This window comes from Jaculus jaculus, chromosome 11, assembly GCF_020740685.1.
Source record: "Jaculus jaculus isolate mJacJac1 chromosome 11, mJacJac1.mat.Y.cur, whole genome shotgun sequence".
NCBI classification, from domain to species: Eukaryota; Metazoa; Chordata; class Mammalia; order Rodentia; family Dipodidae; genus Jaculus; species Jaculus jaculus.
This window is the reverse complement of record NC_059112.1, coordinates 113,372,191-113,388,910: the sequence shown is the minus strand read 5'-3', so window position 1 is coordinate 113,388,910 and position 16,720 is coordinate 113,372,191.

The following is a 16,720-nucleotide window of genomic DNA, read 5'->3' as shown; positions in this document are numbered from 1 at the left end:
GTGACTTGTATAGTATCTATGGCTGCTTTCCTATCACTTGGCATAGTTTCAGCAGAGATCATATCTTTTCCAAAGCTGAAAATGTACATACAATAGTGTATTGACTTCTCAACACAGACATATTCTTTTTGAGACAAGCTACAAGACATCTGGCAAATGGAGTTTAAGCAAACATAGCAATTAAGACAGTATGGGGAATTGAGCACTTATATGGTTTTGTTGCCTAGAAATAAAATTATATTTGACCTAATTTTTGTTTATAGAAAGAAGAAATATACAAGTAGCCAATTCTCCAAGCCTGTAAATTTAGCTCTAGCTGAAGTCTCTGGTAAATATAAATTACTATAGCAGTGTGACCTGGCCAGCTCAGGTTTGAGGAAAAAGCAGATGGTAGCTTTGCTGGCCTGTCAGTTATAGGATATAGGCTAGTTTTTAGCAGTGGGTTTTTTTGTTTGTTTTTTGTTTTGGGGGTGTTTTTTGCATTGATTGATGAAAAAGAAAATAATTCTACAGATTGACTTTTAAGACAGAATGCAGAGGATTCACATTAAAATGGTTTTTTTTAAAAAAAAAAAACAAAAAACAAAAGGTGGGCTGGAGAGATGGCTTAGCAGTTAAGGCACTTGCCTACAAAGCCAAAGGACCCAAGTTCAATTCTCCAGGACCCATGTAAGCCAGATGCACAAGGTGACACATGTGACTGGAGTCCATTTACAAGAGGCCCTAGTGCACCCACTAGCTTTCTCTCTCTCTCTCAAATAAATAAATAAAATATGTGTTAAGGGCTGGAGGGATGGCTTAGCAGTTAAGGTGTTTGCCTGCAAAGTCAAAGGACCCAGGTTCGATTCCCCAGGACCCATGTTAGCCAGATGTACAAGAGGGCATATACATGTGGAGTTTATTTGTAGTAGCTACAGGCCTTTGTGTGTCCATTCTCTCTCTCCTCCCCCCCCGTCAAATAAATAAATAAATAAAAATAAAATACATATCAAAAAATAAAACAAAAACAAAAGGTATACATATTCGATCAGTTTAGACCCTTAAGAAAATGAGAATAAACCGGGCAGTACACACCTTTAATCCCAGCACTCAGGAGGCAGAGGTAGGATGGTTTCTGTGAGTTCAAGGCCACCCTGAGAATACATAGTAAATTCCAGGTCAACCTGGGTAGAGTGAGACCCTACCTCAACCCCCACCCCAAAAAATGAAAACCAACATTTAGGTTAATTCCCTAGCTATTTGAGTAGAGCAGCAATGAACCTGGATGGGCAAGTGTTTCTGGTAGAATTTACATAGCTGGGTCATTCGGTAGCTTGATTTTTAGCTTTTTGAGACACTTCCACACTGATTTCCATAATGGCTATACCAGTTTACATTCACACGTGCAATAAGATTTCTACTTTCCCCACAACCTTCAGAAGGAGGAAAAGGACAAAAGGAAACATGTATGTACTATGTATGTACTTTCGTAAGAACATTTCTTAAGGACAGGGGAAAATATCTTTAAGGTAGTAGATACTCCTGAATTCACCTCAGAAAATGAAGCACATGTCTCAATTGCAGGGATGCATGATGGCTAGCTATAGATATTTAGATTGCTGTTGTTCTAGGGAAGGTCACAGCTGGGAAGTGAAGGGAAGGTATATTCAATTACAGAGAGATAACAAGAAAAAATGAAATTTGTCAATGCAAAGAAAAAGAGTTCAAACATTCTCCTTTAAAAAATTTATTTATCATACAAAGAACTTATCTCTCACCTGGTCACTTCTGATCTCACCCTATGGCTAATGTAAAGAACAGAGATTTACTGCCCAAACAAAAAAATTCCTTCCTTTCCTCACCTTCCCCCAACTGAAGAGCCTATAAAGCCCACTATTTGTAACCCCAAGATTACTGCTCCACTCTTGAGGGTCAGTCTTGGCAACTTGTAGTGGTTTTCCCCCAAATAAAAACTTCTATCTTTGCTTCAGAGTGGTCTCTGTGGTCCTTGGTCACTCCTGAACCTTACCCACTGTAGTTTTTCTTGTTATGATCAGATAAATTACAAGGAATTATTTCAATTTTCCTGTATGTATTAAGATTTGCTTTGTGTCCTAATATATGGTCTACTTTAGAGAATGTTCCTCTAGCATTCAGCCAAGGGGGTTATATTTAAGGAGGGGGGATGGGAGGAGCATTAGCAATTGTGAAGGCAGAAAATTTTTAACTCCTTTCTTCAAAGATCACCAGCCAGTTATCTGCCTTTCCTAGGGTTATCAAAACAGGTGTGGGGGGCAATCTCTAGACAGACTTATTGGTGTTCGCCAGCAGTATGTTGAATTTCTGGCATGCTAACTAACTCCTTCATTCTTTTATAGGAGAGGAGTAGGGAAGACAAATTCTTCAGATTTTACTATTTGCTGAGAGGAGTGAAGGCTAATGAATTTGGCATCTGCAATGACTGAAGGAGCAGTATTGTTTTTATTTCATAATGGATCAGGTGACAGCATTAACACGTTTAGGAGAAATGTCTATAAAACATTTAAAAGACAAGATAAAAATGTAAGTAGGAGTACAAATAGAATGAAGGGTATATTTTGTTGGGTGTGCCATACAGAAAAGGAGCAACTCTTCAATTTTAATCTCCTTCTTCCCCTTTGGGAGGGGGAGTTCAAATGACACTTTACACAAAAGGGGGAAAAGGGGGGAGGGTTACCAAGAAGCCTCAGGATACAGTGGTCCCCTGAGATGGAGCTGTGTTGGAAGAGCTTCCGGTCTTGTGTCTTGTCAGGGTACAAAAAAAAAAAAAAAAAAATCTGCATCTGGAAACACAAGAGGCTAGAGAGTGGCCTATGAATACAGAATAGTTATCAAGGAATAACTGAATCTGATGGGCTAGAGGCAAAGAAGAGGCTAAATTGTGAGTGTGGAAGAGTCCTATCATTTAGGTGAATAAATTACATGTCAGAAACAGGATAAGTTTAACTTCAAGGGAATAAAACTGTTGAGATTTTTTAATTTACAGCCACAGAGATATCAGGTCATAAACAGAAAAATATTGGCCATTAAAAAGGCTAATGTAACCCAAAATATTACTGGCTCTGGACCAGTAACATTCATTTCTCCATAATTGCTATCATCCATCATTGAAGTTCTAGACACAAGGTGTGGCTTCTTGGAGCCCCAGCTTTTGGTTCTCCATTTGTCAAACTTCACTTTGCACTTTGTGCACATGGCAAGGTGTGGTCCCACATGGCTTTTTATTTATTTATTTATTTGAGAGCGATAGACAGAGAGAAACAGGCAGATAGATAGATGGAGAATGGGCATGCCAGGGCCTCTAGCCACTGCAAAGGACCTCCAGATGCGTGCACCCCTTGTGTATCTGGCTAACGTAAGTCCTGGGGAATCAAGCCTCGAACCGGGGTCCTTAGGCTTGACAGGCAAGCGCTTAACCGCTAAGCCATCTCTCCAGCCCCCACATGGCTTTTATGAACAAGATAGGTGGCAGCTCTTCAGGAGAGTGATACTTATCAAAGCCATTAGGAAAGAAACTCCTAGATCATATTAAATCTATTGACCATTATGATCTGGTCAATCTATGTCTACATGGACTTTTTTTGTAGATGATATGACACAGGTGACACAAATATTATATCTAAGGTTGAAAGATAATAACATGGATAGTAGGTAAGGAAAAAGGAATTATTAACTTGAATAGGGAGTTAATTGGAATTTTTGGAAATAGAAAAATTTGCCTTAGGTAAGGTAGGAAGTATAAGAAACTTGTATTGAAGCAATTTTTGAAATATCTTAAACAATTTAAATTTAAGCATAATAGGTATTAAGAAATTAACTAATTTTATGGGCTGGAGAGATGGCTTAGTGGTTAAACGCTTGCCTGTGAAGCCTAAGGACTCCGGTTCAAGGCTCGAGTCCCCAGGACCCACATTAGCCAGATGCACAAGGGGGCACATGTGTCTGGAGTTCATTTGCAATGGCTGGAAGTCCTGGTGCGCCCATTCTCTCTCTCTCCCCCCCGACCCCCATCTTTCTCTCTTGGCCCAGAGATCAAGAGGTCTTAGCTTTAGGGGGCTGGAGAGATGGCTTAGCAGTGAACCGCTTGCCTGTGAAACCTAAGGACCCTGGTTCAAGGCTCGATTCCCCAGGACCCATGTTAGCCAGATGCACAAGGGGGCACAAGCATCTGGAATTCATTTCCAGTGGCGGGAGTTCCTGTCTCTCTCTCTATCTGCCTCTTTCTCTCTCTCTCTCTGTCTGTTGCTCTCAAATAAATAAATAAACCAAAAAAATTTTTTTAATAAAATTAAAATTAAAAAAAGGTCTTAGCTGGGCTGGAGAGATGGCTTAGCGGTTAAGCGCTTGCCTGTGAAGCCTGAGGACTCCGGTTCAAGGCTCGGTTCCCCAGGACCCACGTTAGCCAGATGCACAAGGGGGCGCACGCATCTGGAGTTCATTTGTAGTGGCTAGAGGCCCTGGCACACCCATTCTCTCTCTCTCTCTCTCTCTCTCTACCTCTTTCTCTCTCTGTCTGTTGCTCTCAAATAAATAAATGAAAGTAACCAAAAAGAAAATTAAAAAATTTTTAAAAAAGGTCTTAGTTTTAGGAGAACTAATGAAAGTAGGTTAGGCTGAAAAAGTTTAACATTTGATTAATTTTATAGGCACAATGAAATTTTATATAATTAGAGTAGGCGTGATGGCACACATCATTAATCACAGCACTCGGGAGGCAGAGGTAGGAGGATAGTGAGTTTAGGGCCACTCTGAAACTAAATAGCGAATTCCAGGTCAGCCTGAGCTAGAGCAAGAGCCTACCTTGGAAAAAAAAAAAAAAAACTTTTATATAATTAGGCTCAGTTTTTACATATTGCAATTAATTTATAGCAAACAAATAAGTTTTACCCAGTAGTAAAACATATGAGTAGAACACTTCAGAAATCTATTGTTGGGTTGGAGAGATGGCTTAGCAATTAAAGCACTTGCCTATGAAGGCTGAGGACCCATGTTTGAATCTCCAGGTCCCACGTAAGCCAGACATGCAAGGTGACACAAGCATGCAAGGTCACATATGAGCACAAGGTAGAGCACATGTATGGAGGTCAATTTCAGTGGCTGGAGGTCCTGGCATGCCAACTCATTTTCCTTCTCTCTTTCTCTCTCTCTCTCTCTCTTCCTTTCTCTCTATCTCTCATTAAAAAAAAATAAATCTAGCTAGGCCTTTAATCCCAGTACTCGGGCAGTGGAGGTAGGAGGATCACTGTGAGTTCAAGGCCACCCTGAGATTACATAATAAATTCCAGGTCAGCCTAAACTAGAGTGAGACCCTACCTCGAAAAACCAAAAAAAAAAAAAAAAAAAAAAAAAATCTATTGTTGTAAACGGGTGTTTTATGTGGCAAAATAAAGCCTTTCTCATATGGAAAACATACAAGCTCAGTATTTGGACATAACTTACTCAGTCACAGATTAAACAATCTTTTCACAAGCCTTTTAATTTATTACCACACATTATATATTCTATATCCTATTCAGGATTAGGCCTCTGGTCAGAAGGTAGTGGTCTTTTTTCTTTTAATGTTACCAGAGACAAAGGAAACTGGGTGTATATTTTAATGTTCTCCAAATATAATGTGAGTGGAGCAAGACCCCCCTCCAGTTTTTTGGGAGATGGGTGATAAATTCAAATTTGACTTCTTCAAGCTACAGTGGGAAGACAAAAAATTGGGTGAAGGGGGATCTATACTCTTATTGACTTTTAGACTTGGAGAACAATCAAAACAGGCTCAGAGCCGGGCGTGGTTGTACATGCCTTTAGTTCCAGCACTCCGGAGGCAGAGGTAGGAGGATCTCCGTGAGTTCAAGGCTGCCCTGAGATTACCTAGTGAATTTCAGGTCAGCCTCGGCTAGAGTGAGACCCTACCTCAAAAAAAAAAAAAAACAGGCCCAGATAGGTGGGGTTAGTCTTATAGGACCTTGTATGGTGAATTGGTGGAACTATAAAGGTCTCTGTCACTAGGCCAGGGATTTGAGCTCTGAAACTTGAAAAAAACTGAGTCCTTAACAATATCAAGATATTTTATCTAGTTTTGTTTAAGCTTGATCTAAGTGTGATATAAGTCAAAAGTACAAGATTGATGTAAATAACCTTCTGGACCTTTATAGCTCCACCAGTTAAACTTTGGTGTATAAACGTGTCTATCATGAATAAACATAAGCCAAAAGTCTACAAATAATTTAAATATATTATAAACCTGTTCCTTAGTGATTAACATATCTATGAACATCTAAACATTTAATGACCATAAGCACTAGAACAATTAGCTACACATAAAGACATGAACCATAGAACACATGACATGACATGGCTGTCTTGCATTAGACATGACAAAGAGCATTATTAGAAAGACATCCTTTTTAAGATTTTAGTTATAATTCAAATTAATGATTTAAGTTAATTTGATATTTTTAAATTTATGAGTACTCATGAGCCAATGCTTTCATATTAGCAATCAGTATTATACACCATTTGCAGTTTGAATTTAAGTAACACCTTTTTTTTTTTTCTTGAGGAGCTGGTGTCACAAAAAACAATTTTTGTAGCCACTGCTTTTTTTTTTTTTTTCGGTGGATTCAAGTTTTATTTTATACAGAAAGTAATAAAGTACACGTACTAGTCTGCTGTACTAACCTGAGTTACACCTATAAATAGGACATTACATTAAAAACAGTATTTTTGGTCATATGAATAATCCTAGGACTATTAACTCTGTGTAGCCACTGTTTAATGAAGGTCCATATTGTGGAGAAAAAGGTACCAAATGTTATGAAAAAGGGCTGAAAGTGACATGAGAGCTATAAGAGCTGAGGAGAAGGGGGAGGGGTGAGAGACAGCTGAATCATACTTAGGGTGGGAAGCGTTTGAGGTCTACAGGCTCCACTAGGGAAGAGAAGGGGTGGGAAGTGGGCATTAGAAGCCTTAGCCACAGTGGTAGTAGTGGAGGCAGATAGGAATCAGTGCCCATTTTGGAGGATTTGTTTGTTTTTTGTTTTTGGGGTTTTTTTGCTTGTGCCACTGCACCCAGCTTATTTTCTTTTTTCTATTTATTTTATTTATTTGATAGAGAGACAGAAAGAGGGCCGGGCCTGGTGGCACACGCCTTTAATCCCAGCACTTGGGAGGCAGAGGTAGGTGGATTGCCGTGAGTTCGAGGCCACATGAGACTACATAGTGAATTCCAGGTCAGCCTGGGCTAGAGTGAGACCCTACCTCAAAAAAAACAAAACAAAACAAAACAAAAAAACCAAAAAAAGAAAGAAAAAGGCAGATGGAGAACAAGAGAGAGGAAGAATGGGTGTTCCACGGCTTTCATCCGCTGTAAGTGAACTCTAGACACATGAGCCACCTTGTGCATCTGGCTTACATGGGTCCTGGGGAATTGAACCTCGGTCCTTTGACTTTGCAGGCAAATGCCTTAATGGCTAAGCAATCTCTCCAGCCCTGGAATTTTTTTTTTTTTTTTTTTTTTTATGAGAGAGTGAGAGAGAGAATTGGCATGCCAGACCTCCAGCCACAGTAATTGAACTCCAGATGCATGTACCACCTTGTGCACATGCACAACCTTAAGCATGTGTCACCTTGTACATCTGGCTTATGTGGGATCAGGGAGTCAAACATGGGTCCTTAGATTTTGTAGGTAAGTACCTTATCTAAAGGATTTATGAATCACTGACCTCTCTGGAAAAATTCTTTTGGATGATAAAACTTTCAAGTTTGAAATGTCCAGACTCTGGGAGTTATCAGGTCACATAGGAAATAGCCCTAATCGCCTCTTAGCAAGTGATCAGTAAGAAAAAGTAGAGGCTCTGTCTTCCCATTATTCACTCCCAAAGAAAAATATATAGTGAATAGAGACAACCTAAAGTTTGTTTAACTCTACCCCTACTCCCCCATCTCAGGCTGTCCTGAAACCTAATTTAAAATCCCCAATGGCCCACTCAAGGGGACCACCATTCTCATTTCCCTCAGGAGAAGGCTGCTCCTCAGAATATTCCAATAAAGTCTGTGCTGTTGAGGTTGACTCTTCTCTCTTTCTTATATTTCTCACGTCACTCTGATCAATCCCAAATTTTTATTTATTTATTTTAATTAATTAATTTATTTATTTATTTGAGAGCAACAGACACAGAGAGAAAGACAGATAGAGAGAGAGAATGGGCGCGCCAGGGCTTCCAGCCTCTGCCAACGAACTCCAGACACATGTGCCCCCTTGTGCATCTGGCTAACGTGGGACCTGGGGAACCAAGCCTCGAACCGGGGTCCTTAGGCTTCACAGGCAAGTGCTTAACCGCTAAGCCATCTCTCCAGCCCCCAATCCCAAATTTTAACATTAACCACTAAGCCATCTCTCCACCCCATTTTGGAGTTTATAGATAGAGGCTGAGACTTCCTTCATCTCTGAAACAATGGGCCTGGCCATTTGGAAATGTGGATGAGTCTTCTGGTCAGCCACAGATGTGAGCCTCCCACAGTAGGGAGATGATAGGAGGACCCCCAGGGTCTATGAAACTGTAGTAGTGAAATGAGGACCCCTGAGGGCTGTGAAATGAAAATTAAAAAAAAACCAGTCCTAGTCATGATCTAGGAAATTGATTGTGAGTATATCTTCTGGACAGTACCAAAAGATGTGAGTCTCCCACAGTTAGGAGATTGAAGTAGTGATATGAGGAACCCCCCAGGGTCCATGAAATGAAATTGAAGTCCTAGTTGTGCTCTAGGAAATCGATTGATTGAATGAATGATGCCTTACCTAAAAATTGCTTGGGCTGGGGTAGCCAGATTTGGGGGTTCCAGAAATGGCCAGTTCTGACCCCTTTACGTCTGAGGAAAGAGGGGAGAAGTGAGTCTGAATATGGGGCATTAGCCATTCCAGTTTTTGAAGTTATAAAAATCTTTTAAAAATTAGAATTTGAATGAGTCATTTTTAGGCTAGCAGGAATTAATTAATGTCCAATTTATATTGTGGCCAGACTCTCAGGAAGAGAGCAATGGGGTCCCAGATCACATCTGCAGGGACCTGGTCCCAGTCACCTGATTTATTAGAGAATGGAACTGGTATTTCCTATAAGAAAAAGCCTCAGCAAAAGGTAAGGGAGCAGGGCGTGGTGGCGCATGCCTTTTATCCCAGCACTCGGGAGGCAGAGGTAGGAGGATTGCCATGAGTTCAAGGCCACCCTGAGACTACAGAGTTAATTCCAGGTCAGCCTGGACCAGAGTGAGACCCTACCTCGAAAAAAAAAAAAAAAAGTGGCATAAGCAGGAGTTCATGATAAGAGATCCTGCTGCACCCATATACACACAAGTGTGTATACACACACACACACACACACACACACACACACACAGAAATAAATAATTTTTTCTTAAAAGAACACAAATTTATAAAGTTCTGAAATCACAAGTTTGGAATCAGTATCACTAAGCTAAAGCCTAGGTACCAGCCGTGCTGCTTCTTTCTGGAAGCTTCCAAGGGAGGATCCATCTTCCTGTCTTCATAGCTTTGAGAGGGTATAGCATCCCAATCCTACTTACTCACAATGTCTTCTCTGATGTAGAACCTCTCTCTGCTTCTGACATAATATTTGTGATTATGTCATTGGGCACACATGAGTAACTGAATCTATTTTCCTATTTTAAAATCCTTAACCTTAATGACATATTCAAAGTCTCTTGATATATTATTTGACATATTCCCAAATTCTAGGGATTAAGACACAGACATTTTAAGAGTCCATTATTTAGCCTTACAAAAATGATTGTACACATACAGGCAGGAACAATAGTTTAGGAAAAATACTGGGGGAAAGAAAAAAAAACCTATTCTTTCTAAATCCTGAAAATTTTATAAAAAGGGCTAAAAATAGTTAAATACATGCAAACACTTATAAAAATGCCCTAAATGACAATATTATCTAAAACAGATACTCATTTAAACCATGACATTTCAACTAGTTTCTAGTCTAAAAGGCACTATTTTCTATAAATAACCTGAAGTTCACTCTGAAAGTACAAAAAGAGGGGCATATGAAGTAGTCTGTGTGGAGTTGAATCTCAAAGGAAGTGAAACATAAGCTGAGGTTTAAAGGAAAACAAGTGAGTCAGGAGATGACACACAGGGAGAAGGCTCCTGACAGGAAGTGTGGAGTGGATATGAGTGAGAACAGGCCTGGAAAGAAGAGTGTTTTATGTATAGGACTAAGGATACACATGTGGTTAGTAGAGTAAATTCTAAGGTGTCAATAGGAGGAGGAGTGTTACAAAAAAGGAAGCCGATTAGTTAACTACAAGTGGGTCATGATAGACTTTCTAAGACCAGCTGTAGATGAATTTGATCTTGCAGCAGTTGTAAATCTGTTCAGAATGACCTGAGTTTCCTGACACTTGAACTTCATGTGATTGTTCTACAGATATACTAGATTTTAATAAGTAAAATATTTATCAAAATGCCAGCTTTATTGGTAAGAAATTGGCTGGCCATAAAGGTAACATGGAAATGGAAAAGACTTAAAATTTTTAAAACAATTTTGAAAGAGAGAAAGAAAATCACATGACTTACATGTCTGATTTCAACTTACTATGAAATTACAGAAATGAGAGCAGCATAAGGATAAATATATTCACTAATGGCATCAAATTGAAGTAATAAATCCTTATGTTGATTAACAATTAATATTGGTCAAATATACCACAGTACTTCACTTGGGAGAGAATAGTCTTTCCAACAGATGATGCTTGAAACACTGGGAAGTATAAGTAGTAACATACTTAGAACTTAGTTTATATCATTCACAAAATTCAGCTCATGCTAGTTCATAAACTTCTAGGCAAGAGGTAAACTTTGAAAACATCTAGAGAAAGACTCTATATAGCTGTCTTCAAGAGATTTTGCCTTTATAGAAAAGGAAATCAAAACTATATTCAGGCAAGAACTAGAATATAAGCACTGGTATAGATATCATAAAACAAGGCATCAATGAGCATTAGCAAAGATGTGGAAATAAAAACTGTAACATGTGCATGTCAAAAGTTTCCCAAAATGTCATAGTAGCCACGCATGGTGGCGCACACCTTTAATCCCAGCACTCAGGTGGCAAAGGTAGGAGGATTGCCATGAGTTCGAGGCCACCCTGAGACTACAGAGTAATTAATTTCCAGGTCAGCCTGAGCTAGAGTGAGACCCCACCTCAAAAAAAAAAAAAGTGTCATAGTATTGCCATGTGATCTATATTGGGTGTGCTCCTGGGTATCTACCCAAGAGAAGTGAAAACATACATCCACATAATGACTTTAAGCATATTTATAGCAAAACGACTTATAACAGCCAGAATGGAATCAGTCCAACTTCCCATCAACTCATGAACAGATAAATAAAATAATATGTTTGTTAAAATTTTAGAGCTCCCTACTCTTCCCCGTTTAGCCCTTACCACCCAGCCAAAACCTCAACAGGATTATCTAGCCAACAGGGAAATAGCCCACATCTCCACAAGGCCCTACTTCCACTATGCAAGTCACCACAGCCCATAGGTATAGGCATAAAAACCTAGGTGCCATTCTCTGTTTCTCTCTTTTCTGGCTTTCCTTCCTGCAGTAAGGCGTGTATTCTCTGATCTCTGTATCTCTCTGTCTCTGCCTCAGTCTCCCACATGTTTTCCTTTATTCACACATACCCTTTCTCTATCTTTCTTGTGTTCTCTCCTCTCTCTTTCTCTTCCCCCTGCCCTCCCACCATTCCCCCTCACTTCCAAGCTAATGCCTAGCTCCCCTCCTCTGTGAATCCACTGCTTAGCACTTTAGCTTCTTGGCAGACCTCTTCTCCAGGTTCTTTGCCCCTCCCCATTTTCCTAAAACCACTAATAATAAATAAACCCCCTTTCCCAAGAAAAAAAGTGTGGCCTCAGTCCTCTAACTCAAACCCAAACCTCTTGACAATATCTATACAATGCAACATGATTTGGAAAAATAAATGGAATTAGTACTGATGTAGAAAACACTGGCACATGTTTAATATTGATGAAACTTGAAAACATTATGCTAAATGACAGAAGCCAGTAAAGGTGGCCACATTCTGTCATCTGACTTCATTTCTATAAATGTCTAGGACAGACAAGTAAATTAGTGGTTATGTACTTCTGGAGATGAGTGGAGAGTAACCAGAACCAGGCTGTTTTCTTTTGGGTGATGAAAACTTGGACACAGTTCATGGTGATGGTTGCAAACCTTGACATGTACTAAACGTTACTAAATCATGCATTTTAAGTGAGTAATTCTATGGTGTATAAATCTTAATAAAAATATTTAAAAATAAAGTACTATTATCCATTACAGCATAGATAAGCCATAAGACATGATTTATATTAAAAAACAGACACAAAGAACACATATTATATGATTCTATTTAAATGAAATGTCCAAAATGGGCAAATCTACAGAGACAGAAATTAGATAAGTGGCTTCCTAGGGTTGGAAGTGAGGGAAGATTGGGAAATGAGGTTTCTTGTATTAAGGTGGTAGATATATTCTATCATTTGATTGTAGTGTTGTTTGGACAACTGTACAAGTATAGTAAAACAATATTGAATTATTCTAGCTATTTTATGATATGTAAGTTCTGTGAAAAATAAAAAATACTATCTGTGAATGGACATGACCATCTTTCCTTCAGTATTAAATAGACAAGAATTGGATGCAGGTAGACATATTAAATTTTTCAGGTCAAATTTAAATCTGGATAATTTTGTTCATATCAGAAATAAATGTAAGCCAGGATTGGTGGTGGTGCACGCCTTTAATCCCAGTACTTGAGAGGCAGAAGCAGGAGGATAGCCATGAGTTTGAGGCCACCCTGAAGCTACATAGTGAATTCCAGGTCAGCCTGAGCTAGAGTGAGACCCTACATAAAAAAAAAAAAAAAGTTTACTCCTTACAAGGCTAGAATTTTAGTAGTTTGCTAACTTTACTCAATTGTTTACTGTATTAGTTGTTTTTCTATAGTTAAGAGATGCCAGAGAGAAGAAATTAAAGGGAAAAAATTTATGTTGGTTTATAGTTTCAGAGAATTTAATCCATGGTTAGGCAGAACATCATAGTAGCAGGAATATGGTAGGGAAGCGCCTTCAGCTTGTGGTAGACAAGAGGAAACAGTGAAGCAAGGAGGCCTGGGAAGAGGGTGCTCTTTAAGTCATGCCCCTAGTAGCTTACTTCCCTCAGCCAAAATCCACTTCCTGAAGCTTACAGAACTTCCCAAAATAGTATGGCAGTTGTAGACCAGGTATTAATTAATATTCTATCCATATACTTACAACCTTCACAATTTCTGTTATTGCCACAGCACACTGCAGCTGTGTAAAATGTGGGCCATCCAAGGAGAAAAAGGAGTCTTTAGGATCTATGTGATAAAATCTGCTTTTTTCTTGTCAGCTGATCTGGAGGCAGAAGATTAGTCAGACTGTCAAATGGTTTTCCTGAAAATAGATGAAGCAGAAGAGATAGCAACCTGTGGCTCCACACAGCAAGGCATCTTAAAACTGTTCTGCCTGCACTGTCTAAGTGCCTGACTACTCAGGGGAGGGGCCATTTTTAAAACAGTTATATGAATGGGTCAAGAACCCAACAGTGTACTACTTCTGAAGAACCTTAGAGCTTCTCATCAATAACTTGCATCTGATAGTAACAACATACAATGAAAACAGGTTTGTTTTTATTCTTTTCTTCTCACAAGATGTAGGTGAGCTATTATGTAATAGGATCACAAAATTTACATTAGACTAACTCATACATTTCCTAAATTAAAAGAAGCAATTTGAACATGTATAAAATATGGTGTTCATTTCCCTGATGATTAGAAGCAAAGCTCAGCGTAAGAAATAAGAGAGCTGGAAAGATTGCTTAGTGGTTAAGGCCCTTGCCTATGCAGCCAAAAGACCCAGGTTCTATTCCCCAAAACCCACGGTTAAGGAGCTTGCCTGCAAAGCCAAAGGAGCTAGGTTCAATTCCTAAGGACCCATGTAAGCCAGATGCACATGGTGGCACATACTTCTGGAGTCCATTTGTGCCTCCATTATCTCTCTCTCTCTAGTAAATAAATTAATAAAAATAAATTTAAAAAAATAAAGAAGTGGATAAAGGACATTATTGTGTCCATTTATCTGCTATCATGGAATAAGTATTACCTAAGATTCAAAAAAGGAATAGCACTGAGAAATGTAAAAGCCAAGCAGCAGCTGACAAGCATATCTGACAAAGGCCACGTGACCCAGTGTGAGGTCTCCATAATGGCTATGATGCTCTGGCTTTTGAGAAGCATCCAGCTGAGTTTGTTGACAGTGAATTGGGGCAGGAGCCTGTCTAGGAAACCATACCATAGCCTGTTAATACTCAGAGCCTTTGTTGATAAGATCAAAGCCTTTATGGTCTCAGGTGTTTTCTTTGCTTGAAGGGAAAGACAAGTCTGGACAGAATCTGTCACTGTTCCTGGAAGAGAGCCTGGCATTCACCAGGGACCATAAAGAACTGCAAGGATCAAACACAGCTATGGGAGAGTAGGGAAAACATATGGTCACTATTGCAGAGCCAGGAGTCTGAGTGTGGACACAAGATTAAGCACCATGGCCATTTGCACCATCATTTGTCTGGTGTATTTCACCTAAATCCAGGTTTTTGAACACGTTCAAAGTATTATCAAAGAAACAATTCCACTTTGATAGGTATGAATAACCTGTTTAGGCTTGCTCTGATAACATTATTATTAAGGTGCCATTGAATGTGAGCCTTGAAAATATTCATCCAGAGCCAGAACACTGCTGCCTCATTAGGACCTTCAGAGTCCTAGGAAAAGATGCTTGGCCTAAACCACCCTGCTGTTTGATAAAAGGCTTCAGTTCTCAAGAGGGGAACAGTCAACCAATGAAGCTAGAGCTAGAATCCATCCTCCTGGACCTGATTCATGTCCTTTCTTTCTTTAAGGTCTAAGGCAAGACATAGTCTGATATTTGTACTTCAGCATACATTAACCTTGTGATCTGATGTTCCTTTATTTGTGAAGTGAAGACAATAACAGTCACCCTAGTAGTTGATGAGGGTACAATGCAATGTTTAGCATCCATCATTGTTGGTATCATAAAAGCCCTCTCTGTTAATAACACAGAGATATTTTTCTATTCTTTTTAAAAAATTACTTAGTGTGTGTTCATCTGTATGAGTGTAAGTAAATGCATTCCACAGCACACATGTGGAGATCAGAGGACATCTTTGGGGCTGATTTTCACCTTCTAACTAATTTTGAGGCAGAAGCACATCGTTTGGTGCTCCATTCTCTTGTTTCTGCATGCAGGCATGAGGATTGTGGAATCCTTCCATAGCTTCTGGCTTTTATGTGGAATTTGGGGATCCAAACTCAGGTATTCATGTGCAGCAAGTGCTTTACCCACTGGACCATCTCCACTGCTTATTTGCATTTTTTCATATTCTTTGTCTTGTCTTAAATAAATTATATGATATTTGTGAGATAAAACCACTGTGGCCCTGGTGAAAATATAATTATTCCAGGATTTACAAAAACAGAATACCATAGATTGGGAGTCTCCTCAACATGAGATCTAACTCCTGACCTACAGGAAGAATGAGGTTGTAAAAATAAATAGTGAGCTATAAAATGCCAATTTTATAATATATAAGTTAGCATATGTTAATGTTTCTTTTAATATTTTATTTTTATTTATTTATTTATTTGAGAGAGGGAGAAAGGGGCAGAGAAAAAGAGAAGGGGAGAGAATAGGTGTGCCAGGGCATCCAGCCACTGCAAATGAATCCAGACATATGTACCACCTTGTGTATCTGGCTTATGTGGGTCCTGAAGAACCAAACCTGGGTCCTTTGGCTTTGTAGGCAAGTGCTTTAACTGCTAAACCATCTCTGCAGCCCATGTTAATTTTTTTTTTATCATCTCTAGGATGTCATTTCCACAGAGGATTAAGACAAATTAACATGGGTGATAAACATACCTTTGCCAAACAGTATCCTTAGCAACAAAAGGGTAATTGCTCAGAAGCAGCTGCCTTCTGGTAAAAGAAATCAAACATGAGTATGGAATCATTCAGAACAGGAAGGCCATGGACTAAACCCTGACAGCCCAAGGAAGGGCTTTTCAAGCTGTGAGCAGTGAGGAGTGGTCTGTTACCCAGTGTGTCATTTTGTTTCTATAAAGCCAAACTCTAGAGTACATCTAGAGATGATTCCCCAGAGAATAAGTTTATTCCTTAAGTCTTGTCAGCAACATTTTGAAAGTGTGAACCATTCACACTTTAAAAAGTGAATACTGGGCTGGAGGGATGACTTAGAGGTTGAGGCGGTTGCCTGCAAAGCCAAAAGACCTAGATTCGATTCCCCAGGATCCATGTTAGCCAGATGCACAAGGGGGTGCAAGCATCTGGAGTTTGTTTGCAGTGGTTGGAAGCCCTGGCGTGCCTATTTCCCTCTCTATCATTTCCCCTCTTTCTCTGTCAAATAAATAAAAATAAAAGATTTTTTTTAAGTGAATAGTGTTGAGATATTTGGCGGACCTAGATGATACTTTGTCAGGACTAGGAGCATCATCCACAAAGTCACCTGTGATGGTGGGAAAGGTTGTGAGAAAATAGTGTGGACTCCCATGTTCACCAAT